Source organism: Rhipicephalus microplus, chromosome 10 (assembly GCF_043290135.1).
Source record: "Rhipicephalus microplus isolate Deutch F79 chromosome 10, USDA_Rmic, whole genome shotgun sequence".
In the NCBI taxonomy this organism is placed as follows: domain Eukaryota; kingdom Metazoa; phylum Arthropoda; class Arachnida; order Ixodida; family Ixodidae; genus Rhipicephalus; species Rhipicephalus microplus.
Genome location: NC_134709.1, coordinates 33,250,276 through 33,262,384, shown reverse-complemented (window position 1 = coordinate 33,262,384; position 12,109 = coordinate 33,250,276). Strand labels below are relative to the sequence as shown.

Here is a 12,109-nt window from a genome sequence, read left to right as displayed (position 1 = left end):
TATGCTGTAATAGTAGGATAATTCTTAATATTTGTGTTTATCAAGCTGAGGTTGGATTTACCGATACAGCAGGTATCGTGGATTTTTGTAAGGTTGCGAAAGTCTCGCAAAAGAAACAAACGCTAGTCTGCCCAAGTTTAGCAGAGCAGAACACAGTGATTTTCGTTCATCTGAAACACAAAATATTACAACTCAGAAAGTTTTTGCCCCTATCTGAAGGCATAATCTAAAACTAAAGATACTGCCAGTCTGGTTCAGTATATTTGCCATTGAGCTAACAGGATGCTGGCAGATGTAGGATACCGAAAATGTTGTTATCTTCTCCTCTCATTTGCATTTTTTTAATACTGATTTTAATTTGGTTTCGAATCTTAGCATGCTTCAGTCGAGCACAGTGTGATGACAAGTTTTAAGAGCCTAAGTAAATTCAAATTAGTCTAAATTTATTGGATATGTCTCCAGATAATGATAAGACAATGCTTGTAGTTGAGAGCTGGAACTTTGAACTGTTAACGTTGATACTGTGTGAAATACCTGGCTGTTTTACCTACAGCTCTGAATGCACAGCGGCTATTTTTGGTGGAAAAAACAAGTCGCATATTTGTATATAAAGGGTTTTTGAAGAGTAATATAAAATGTAAAAAGAGTGACAATTTTCCAGCATGTATACTGTAGAAATGATGCAATTCTTCAATGAAACGCTATGAAAACTGAAGTTTTTATGTAAAAGTTATAGCCACGGTAATTACACTTGCCACTGACAAGTGGCACTTTAATCGTGTCAGCTAACTCAAGATTCCACTTCCTCCTCACAAATGAAAGGATGAAACAACTGTAGCTATTGAATGTTTCATCCTTGTAGAATAAGACAATCTTTTTTTGTTTGTTTTTGTGCACTTTGTGAACCACATTTTGTAAGGTCTATAATTATTACATAATTAAGTTATTAAAATGAGGAAAATAACCACTGCAAAGAAATGCAGATGGCATAGAGTGTCAGGTGTATTGTTGTGGCTGTTACTTTACGCACAATTTTCTAGTCACTTCTTATTTACATGGTAAGTTGCCATATGAAAACAAGATTGTAACTTTTTCATTTATGTTTATGTTGCGGGCAAGCATTTATTATGCTAAGATACAGTGGCCTTTTCGACTAAAATCTCAGGCTTACTTCAGTATACCTGCATAGCCAAAGCGCGATGTGTAAATAAAACTGCACTGATAAGGGTTGCCAAAGAGAAGTGCTAGCGTGTTGGGACCATAACGTTCAGTTTGACCAATTAACGCTTTTATTTTTATGAATGCATGGGCTCTCATGTATGGCTTTGAAGTTTCTTTTGTACCAACAGAATGTTAACATATGCATTCCTGTTATGACAGACCAGCAATGCGCGGCCAAGCACTCTGTAAGAGATTTCGATGCAACTGAACGCACAAGTACAAATTTGATTTTGTTTGAGTTATCTCTGAAAATTATTTGCTTGCAGTATCCGACTGCCGCAAACATTTGGTGGCAGCTTGTCTCTTGCTAACTTACAACAGGCGAAACTATATTAGGTCAGGCATTACAGTTGGTATAGCCACTTATACCCAAAATTCTTCTCACGTCTAGTATTTAGCCGTTTTTGTACTCAAAGTGACCTTGCAGTTGTGTGAAGAGAACAGCATAACAGGAAATGGACTAGTGTTAGACCTTTTCTTCTTTACAATTATCACTTGGCATCAAAGAACCACTTTTAAATTTTATCACTTTTTCTCACTGTTATTTTGCTTTGTCACACATGGTACACACATGTGTACACACATGTGTGTACACGTGACCATGTGTACACACATGGCCAGTAACAATACACAAAGAATAGAAAGAAACAAGGCAGTACAATGCAGTTATTGGCACAAAGCATGGCTCCAGAATCAATATTGTCTGTTACAAATTGCTTCATTGATTACAATCTAACATAGACATAAAGGATCTGTTTTTGACATGGCAGGTGAAACGTTTAAGCATTGAACCCACAAATTTGATATCATTTCACAGACTGAATATTTGGCGTGAATGGTTGGAGAGGGAGCATCGCCTTCAAAAACTGCCTTTTTGAGTAAGCTATACAGGCAGGCCAGAATTCGATTGTGCCATATGCTCTCTTGCATGAACAATGCCTTGCTCTGTTTGTTCTTGTTTTTTTTATAGGCCTGCATCAATAGTGGATTTGAAAATGAGCAAAGGGAGTCAAACCTACAACCTTGTCGTTTGCTGCTACTCAGTCACTGCAGCCGCTCATGTTATGGAAGTTGCGGTGACATTTTTTTACAAATTGTGTACATGTTTGGAATGCCAACTATTCCTTGTGGCCAGTAATTTAGTATTGTAGGTTTTAGGCAAAGGTATCCCCATGCTTTGATGCTGGGGCTCTTACACAAATATTTACGATGGCTTAATTGCAGTGTTCTCCACGGGTATTACACTTAAACGCTGACATCTAGCATAACATTTTTGTCCTGCCATGGCTGTAATGAAAGTGGGGATACTAATTTTTTTTCAAGGAATTCTTTTTTCAACACATAGGTAAGAAATTGTCCATTTGTATATTTGTAGAACAAAGCATGCAAGTTTCAATTCTTTGCTTTAGCCCCTAATCTTTGAAGGTAAAAATGTTTTGTTCATTTATTGCAAATGTGAAATATCAGGGCTTGTAAAGAGGCTGGTAGGGGCGAGACTGGGTAATAATGTTTTTATTTCTGAGCTAAACTAATGTTACACGTTCAACAATGCCTTGTTTATTTATTATTACTTTTTCTAGCAGAACTTTGATCAGCTGGAAGCTGCCTTGTCCTAACTGCTAGTCAACTCTGCACTGCACGTGTGCCCAACTAATGGCAGCAAAGGCTGTAATTCTAATGAAATTATGAGAGCCATTCCTGCATTTTAAATTGCGTAATATATTAGAGCTGTCTCATCATACAATGGAGATTAGACATAAAAGGTTGCTTTATAGTCATGGAAAAGATGTGTTATTTAGCAAACTGTATCTGCAGGAACGAAACGTGACCTGAAATACAACGCCATGGCAAGCCTTATATCGGGTGCAGTGTAGGGAAATGCGAAGTGGATTATTGCAAAGCCGTGATGTTATGAACTTATCTTCCTGCCATTGTTGCATCAACCTACACGTCATTGCATTTGTCATGTGCGGAAAAGGCAACTCAAAGGATATCTTCCAACCTTTGTGGCTGGCTTTTCTGCACAAGCCCTGCAATAGGTGGTGAAGCAGACCACTTGGTGGAAGACAGTAAGCAACTACCATTTTATTTGGGTGATGAAATGTGCCTTCATAATGTGTTTACAGTGGGAGGAATGAAATGAGTGTATTTGTTTGATGCTCATAATGGTTTTTTTTTTGGTACAACTGGTATAACTACACTTGCCTTTTGGTGAAGGGGGGGAGAGGGCTTCACATATATATATATACTCAAGTTATGCGCTCATATTTTTTTGCTTTAGGTGTTAGCACTGCCAAGTAAAGTGTCATTGTTCATTAATCTCTGGTGCTTCTAAAACATTGTTTTTTTTTTAGAGATAATCCGACAAAAAGTGCTCAATTTTTGCTTGCTGAATGTTGTACATTTTGTTTTGTGGTGGTAATCATACAATGCTGTTTTGTGCAGATTTGCTTGTTTGTGTAGTTTATGCTATCTTTCGGGCTTGAAGTGTGTGCAATGCATTTAAGCACATTATATGTGTACATAAACATGTATTTATTCTTGGGTAAACACTGCCATGCTTAGATTTAATAATATGTATAGGGTGCAGTAGTGAAGACAAAGCCCAGGCTGTTTCAGATCACACGTCAATTTGGGTTAGTGTGACAGTCGTGTTGCATTGGACTTCTATGAGGTCAAGAAACATTAAGGGTTAGGGTTAATCCACTATGTGGTTTTACATATCGGCACAATGGGGAAGTGTAGGTAGCAACATATGGGAAGGCCACTAAAGTTATCTAGAAGGAAAGTGGGAATACTAAAGCCAATATCTACCAAGTTTTATTGTTCTCAATTTAGCTTGTCTACTGTAATAGTTTACTAAATGACCAGTATTAACAGTGGAGTGTTTATGCCAGCTGTTTTTCATAGTCCATGAAACAGAAAATTATCATAATAATGAAACGGCATGCACTGACTCAAACCTCGATTTAACGAACCCAGATATAATGAAATATTGTTCATAAAGAAGTAAATGAAAAGTAGTTTTACAATAGATAGTAGTTTCAGGAATATACCTTTATAGCGAATTTTTGGATAAAACAAACTTATTTTCGTGTAAGGTGCAACTTTCTTATAATGAGGTTTGAGTGTGTCTTCGTAATTTTCTTCATCTCCCCCTTCACTCCCAGAAATTGAGTGTCGGTTGTCCAGCATGAGATGGAATAACTCTGATGGTGGAGAGAGCGAGTGCAGAGAAAGAGAGAAAAAAAAAAAGAAATCCTCAGCGAAAAAATTTCTTGTTGAGGCAGGCACCCTTATACTCACAATCCAAAGGTGTGCATCGTAGCCACTCTGTCATCTAGGCATGCCAGCAGAGCATAACATAGCCTTGTATAGTATAACGAGGGGGTGTAAAATGGGAGGATGAGGAGAGAAAGGAAGAGGGGACAAAGTCAAAGCATAGCAAAGAAAGAGAGGGAAGAAAAACAGGGAAAAAGACAGAAAGAGAAACAAAGAAAGAAAGAGGGAGTGATAAATATAGAAAGAAAGAGGTAGAAAAAGACAAAAATAAATAAAAATAAACTGACAACTGAAACAGAAAAATTGAGAGGAAAGAAAAAAGAAAGCAGCAATAGAAGAGAGAAATAAAGAAGGCTGTACAGCTCCAAACTTTCTTCAGGTTTCGCACCACTTGTGTGAAGCTCTTAATCTTTTTGTCATGATTTTTTCCTATAGAAAAGAAAAATGAAGGCTCATTAGATTGAATTTCACTTGTTCTTTGTTTAGAATAAATATTGTGACCGAAAAGTGCACCTTTCTTTCGCTAGATGTGCTTAAAATTCAGAAATTGCGAAATTGGCAGAAGTTACGTCATTCCCAAATCGTTCCGGCATCACTTCACGAGCTGGCCCCGACACGACGTTCTGGTGCATTAGTTTCCTCCGCCACTCCACAGAGGATGCCAGGGCTTTCACATTAATTTTTTCTGCCGCTGGATCGAGCACTTCAGGGTTTCTACTATGATAGTTACTGTATGTGTGTGTCTCCTTCAGGAGGTCAAGTGGATGCTTGTGCGTGTTGGTATGATATAGCTGAAAGAAAACAGCGTGAAAGAGGGAGCACAAGAAAAATGAGCAAGTATATATTGCACGTCTTCGGTGAATGAACTTTTGCTGTAAGTTAGTGCTGTTGTTTCTCTCTTACTTTTAAATGCGAAGCTGTTGAGCCAACTGTTCCTTGTGAGTCAGATTGCAGAAAGCTGTCATCATCTTAAAGGGGGCACTAACAGGAAAATTTTCAGTTGTCGTTTTGCTGCGTCAAATAAAAAGCCAAGCTCTCAAGAATATGCGGTGATAAGTGCGAGTGCCCCCCTGAAAAGGTTTTAAAAAGCTAGCTTCGATTTCTACTATACCTTCACGTCAGAATATGATATGCGCTTCTCACATGCTTGCATGAGCTAGTGTGGCATCTCCACTGCCGTTCCCCCCCGCGGCTCCTTTTGGTGATGCACAAGTGGCCATTTTGGAAGTTTTGGTACTTGGCATCATCGCAACTAGCCGTGCTGCTTCGTACAGTAGCTTGACGTCAAGATAGTGTTGATGTCAGTAAGTTCTCCACGAAAAAATTGACTTTATATCAGAACAAAATATCTTATCAGCATTCACTAAGCTTCACTATTGTTCAGAGCCTTCTCTGTGTATATGAGGCTTGTATGGGATGAATAAACTTCCCTTTGAAAAATGTTCTCAGCACCCCCTCAAACAATTCTAGAAGGACTATCCTACACTGGGGAATGTGATGAGTGAGTTTGAAAGGAACACTAAAGGCAAACAGTTTATGTCAAAGTGAAATAATAATGTTTGGGAATGTCTGAAATGTCAATATTATCAACAGCAGTGCTCTATTAAACAAGCAGTTAAAGGCAAATATACAACACCATGTCAGCAAATGTACAACACCATGACAATTAATCGCTTGTAAGCAAACCAGCTACAATAAAGAAAGCATCCTTCCGTGTGTTACAACATGTAATGAAATGTTGCTTGTCAATTCCTGTTTAAATCGTGAAGAAAACCATGCATTACTGTCAGAAATAGTGAAATAAATTCAAAAATTTTGTTTTTGCCTGGTTAAGCAAGATAGGTGGTGCCGACTAGCAGGGCCCAGTTTAACCCAGAAAGAACAAAACTTTGATTGCAGAAGCATCATGCCTTTTACTTTTGGGGAAAACGTGTTGCAGCGGCGTAATTACAAATCAGTTGCCTTTCAAAAAAAAAAAATTGCTCAGATTTCCAGGCAATACAAAAATGTCCACGACTGGTTGCACAAAGGATCACCACATGTCGACACCATCATCCTGTAACCCCAAGGAGGTTTTTAAAAATTGCTGGAGTGTATACATTACAAAAATAACTGCTCAGGCATGGAGGAAAGATTGAGAGGAGAGGGCATGCCCAGCCGGCGCGCTGCGCGAAAGGTGTGGAGAAAATGACGTCATTGCGGCCATATTCACTGGGCACATTGGCGGCGTTGCTATGATTACGTGTTGTGCAGTGTAGCCATCTGTGTTGTAGCTTGTCTGGCATTTAGCAACGGCGGCATGTGCGCCTCCGTAGGTCTTATACTGAGCCGTGACTGACAATATCCGTGCTCTATGCCGCGTTGTTAGTTAGGCAGTCTTCTACGGGCAGTTATTGTACTCGTAGCAACGTTTACAAAACTTTTTGTTAGCCCCGGGGCCTCAACAGTGCGTAGATACGACTGCATATGCCAATGTGCTTTGCGGCGGATGACGCGGATGAAGTTCGGCGAAATTACGTTTGGGCACCACGACTAAACTGAACTACAACGGACGCCTTGCAGGTCAGTGACGGTTATAAGTCGGTTGCAGACTTGGGGGAGTATTTGCCCCTGCAGTTCTGGCTTTCTCGTGTGGTTTCTGTGTAATCCGTTGTGCCTGTGCGGTCTGTTGACATGGCCGTTTTAGGTCCAGTTCACGCTAGCGGCTAACCTGCCGTAACGGCGCAGTGCTGTAGAACGTCGGCCGCCGCCGTCCGCGGGACACGGCAAGCTTCGCCGGCGAAGCGGTTCAGCCTCTGACAAACATGGCTGCCCTTCGAAATGTAGTTGTCGCCATGTCGAATCTATCAAGCGGCCGCCGTGCGCTCCGTAGCTCGTAAGCCCCGCCGCGGTGGTCTAGTGGCTAAGGTACTCGGCTGCTGACCCGCAGGTCGCGGGTTCGAATCCCGGCTGCGGCGGCTGCATTTCCGATGGAGGCGGAAATGGTGTAGGCCCGTGTGCTCAGATTTGGGCGCACGTTAAGGAACCCCAGGTGGTCGAAATTTCCGGAGCCCTCCACTACGGCGTCTCTCATAATCATATGGTGGCTTTGGGACGTTAAACCCCACATATCAATCAATTCGTAGCTCGTAAGCTCCGAACTGATGATTTCATTCGCCTTAGACACATGTCATTTAGCTTCGACAACACAGTACTCGAATCGATTCGGCCCCGTTTTTTGAGAGCCATACCAGGGACTATGGCCATACTCAAATAATTGATGTTGTAGGCTTAAAGGGGCCCTGTAACACTTTTTGAGCAGGTTCAGAAAACGCTGCCGATCGGTAGTAGAGGCTCCCGACAACACGCGAGCCAAATATTATAGTGAAGCACGCGGCCTGGAATTCACAAATGATCAAAGTCACAGCTAAAAGCTGCTTCCTCTTCCCTCGACAAATGACGGAAGACGCTCGAAAATCACTCGTAGAATGTCCAGCCCATCTATCAGCCGTTGGCTGATTTAAACATGGAGCGCTCGGTCGTTACAAAGATCTCCGTGGGATGCCGTTACTTGTCCACGCGTGCGTGCGTCATCGCACTGAAGAAGTGACGATAGTTATAGCGCGAGAACCACTCCGTGGCGAGAACAAAACGACGACACAGAGACAAGAAGTACACGAAAGACACGAGCGCTAGAACTATCGTCATGCCATACCAACTAGCCCAAGCTGCCACACTGAAGTCACGCATTCGAAGCAAAAAAGAAAGAAAGTGCCCAAGGGTCACGAGGTTACAGTGGCTAGAATAGCCACTGTAACGAGGCGCGCGTGATGCTTTTTGTTTGCCCCTCCCATCCCTCCTTGCTTAGCTTCCAGCGATTCGTCGGGACGAGAGAAGAGAGAGTTCGATTGCAGCGCAAAACTTTGTAACTTCGCTCGTACTGGACGGATTCTTAAAATTTTGCGGCGTTGTGTTTGTGAGGCAATGAGCTCCTTCAGTGAATTTATTCCATGGTCACTCAAAAAAAGAAAAGTTTCGGGGCCCCTTTAAGCAAGCCTTCCCGAATCTCGGTGGGCATATATTTCACGTTTGTAGCTGTTGCTAATCCCGGATAGATGGCGCCACGTGTACAAGCGGCTGCTTTGGGAAACGTCATATTGAATTGCTGTGCGCTTTTTTGAATACCAAACAGACTAAACTGCTCTATTTACTGCTAAAACGTAGTCTGGGAACAACCCGCACGACATAGTGTGAAAACCGCGGCAGACGCAGATGATGCGGCTCAGTCATGTCGCTCCTTTGTCGCTGATTGGCTACGTCGCTCTCCGGCGAACGGCGCGAAAATGAGTCTCGGACTCATTCTTCGAATGACAAAGAACGGCAGACGTGCGCCAAGTAAGCAGCCGCGCATGGCTGCCTGAGAACCTTAAACGGCGAAGTGTGGCAGCTTGGGCTAGTTGGTATGACATGACGATAGTTATAGCACGAGAACAGAACGACGACACAGACAAAAAGGACACGAGCGCCCGTGTCCTTCGTGTCTGTGTCGTCGTTCTGTTCTCGCGCTATTTTATCGTTAAACGGCGAGGCATGCTTGCCGCTACCGTGAACCGGCCCTTACTCAGCGGCCCGTGTGTTTTGCAGAAGTGTGAGTCCCCATTTCTCGCTGTACGTTCCAGTCTAACATTAACACGTCGAACTCGATCGTGCCTCTTAAGCAGGGAATTTGCTAGTTTTAGACTCGCAACAATGCAAGTTGCCCCGCCGTGGTGGTCTATAGTGGCTAAGGTACTCGGCTGCTGACCCGCAGGTCGCGGGATCGAATCCAGGCTGCATTTCCGATGGAGGCGGAAATGCTGTAGGCCCGTGTGCTCAAATTTTAGTGCACGTTAAAGAACCTCAGGTGGTCGAACCTTCCGGAGCCCTCCACTACGGCGTCTCTCATAATCATATGGTGGTTTTGAAACGTTAAACCCCACATATCAATCAATCAATAAATCAAGAGCAATGCAAATTGTTCCACGGTATACGTAAATAGTTGAACCACGCGAGTATTTCATATACAGCGCACTAAAGCAATGCGGTTGTTCATGGCTAGATGCTACGATGCGGATTCACATATTTGTGTCAACGATCACCGTCAGACGATCACTGTCAGACGGTACTTTGAGGAGAGGCACACGCTCTGCTCAAGTCCGAAGCCAGAACGTCAACTCGGCACAAAACACGTTCTAGCCAATTAGAGAACCTCTGAGCAGTTTGGTGTCACCTTCGTCGATAGAATAGCACTAAGCACACGCGAACAAACAAAACACCTGGCTTCAAAACGGCGCGGTCACACATGCCGACAAAAAGACCCAGAATCGGTAGCATGCACTTTTCTGCCGAGCGCGTGTTGCTGAGACCGAGACGGCTGACCCCGCTCGTCGTAGCGCCATCTAAGAAAGCACCGATGAAGCTTGAAGATAACTGATAACGGCCCGAAGATTATCTGCAGTGCTCTGGGATTGCGTTTTTCAACGCGTTGCGGGGAGAGTGTCAGCACCTGTTTATTCTTTCATCGTGCTTGTGACGATCGTTCCCGAATCGTACAGCGGTGCCAGTCACGTGTTTCGTTCCGGCTGCTTGTATCTGTGCTTGACGCTCAGCGTGGACGGTGCTTTACAATGGCGAAAGAACTCTCCCATACTGCAAGCTCGTTCGTTTCGTGACGGTCTCGAGCGAACCAGCCGCCGTGACTGCAAAGCGACACGATGCCCACGCTGCGTGCTCGGCGCAGTGCGCAACCCGAACGGTAAGTAATGCGTAAGGCCGTTTTCTCGTCCATGTTGTATTTCGGGCGCTTGCAGGTGTCGTTCTGCAAAGTGTCTAGCGGGTACAGTACAATTAAAGGGGAAAAAAAAAGAAGTGCCGCCATGATGAGTGGGTGAAGCTCCGGAGGTAAACCATGAATCCTTCGTACATTTTACTTACTCGGTTTTAATACAACGCTCCCCCTAGCGTACGTCGCCGCACTAAATCGAACGATTGCCTTCCTCCAATGACACGCGCCATATTTGAGATTATTCCTATTTTATAACATCTCGCATCTTTCATCATCGACTACAAGTACCGCCGTCTAGTTTATAACATCTTGCATCTTTTCATCATCAGCTACAAGTACCGCCATATAGTGAAGACTGCAAGAACTAAACTAGAGGTGGCTACATACAGGGGACGCACAGCCCACGTACGACTTAAGGAGCTTCGCCCCTAAAGAAAGGAAGAGAAGGCCATTAGGCGCACATAACGGCCTTGTGATGTGCCTTATGCACGTGTGAAGACTACTGTGGGGGCAGTACTTACATGCTTGAGCGCACTCTGTTAGGGATATTTTGTGCGATATGATTGCTTGCGATAAAGCACGAATTCAGCGACGCGTTTTCAGGAAACACTGAAGCGAATTGCCTCATTCGGCTTCACGTGCACTGAAGCGCAGTTTGTTTTCATTTTAATCTGTTCTCATACTTGATCTCTTTGTGTTTATCCTCGGTGTCGACTTGGACTCGTTGATAACGCATAGCGTTACCGTGCGCCCCCGTTTTCCAGCGCTTCCCGTGCGATACAGAAGTGGAATCACGGTGGTGCGTCGAGCTATTCAGAAAACCAACGACCGTGGTCAAATACGTGACAGTACTAGAAAAAAAAAAACAGCAAAGAGTAATAGTATTCATTTAAGCGCCAAAGGTTGTCATTAAAGTGCTAGTTTAATTTGAAAATGAAATGATTAGGAACAAGCGAAATTTCTCTCGGACTGGTGAAATTTTTCGTTTCTCACACGGACCTAAAAATTACCTTAAAATCTGTCAAATTTCCCTCAAGTTGGCAGCCCTGCTTTGGTCCTTTTATCACAATGCCTTAAACTTCTGATAACTCTGCGTAAATCTGTTGACAACGTGGACGGACCACTGGCCAAACGCGAAAATCATTGGCGTAGGAAAGGGCGTCGTCCCCGATTGCTCCCCTGTGCGAGCGGCTGAGAAAAATCCATCTAAATACGCGCTTGTTGCCGCTAGATGTGCCTTCATGAGTTGCGGCTGCAGGGAGCCTACACCGCAAAACGCGACATGTAACCAACTAGTACGCTGCAAGCGAGTAGAAAGACGTGGCACGAGGGTTGAAAGGCCGCGCATTGGTGGTGGAGGTGGTGGTAGTGGTTAGAAGATGAGAAAAGGCACCTAATTTCTGCAACCCGGTCGGGAGCACGTCGTCTCGACACCAGACGCTCAACGTGGTAGTTTTGTCAGTAGCGACACTCTCCTCCATATCCTCTCCAAAATGTCCAACCTTCCTCCTTCTCTCACAAGCGTCCAAACCTTATCTATATCCTCTCCCAAACGGCCACCGTGCGGGTAGGGTGCGGGTGTGCCACTTTCCTATCAAGAATGCTATGTCATGCTGATAACACGCTCGATGTTCGTGGCGGCCCGAGATGCGGGAGAGGAGGATGCGTGGCGTGGCTGCGGCTCGGTTAAAAAAAATGGTGGCACTTATTTAAAAATATCTAGGTACTTCAGTTTTATGTGATTGTGGTCGCCGCTCGCGCCATCCCGACCTATTCGGCCGTTGGCTCTGCGTTCACGTCATC

General features: G+C 43.8%; 1 protein-coding gene across 1 annotated transcript in view; it reads left to right on the top strand.

Moving 5' to 3' along the window:
- The first annotated feature begins 6,941 nt into the window (after positions 1-6,941).
- Positions 6,942-12,109, top strand: part of LOC142774683 (uncharacterized) — a 448,513-nt gene continuing 443,345 nt past the window's right edge. The window contains exon 1 of the mRNA XM_075875389.1: positions 6,942-7,065. The gene's annotated coding sequence lies outside the window, so the exon portion shown is untranslated. The remainder of the gene's footprint in view (positions 7,066-12,109) is intronic.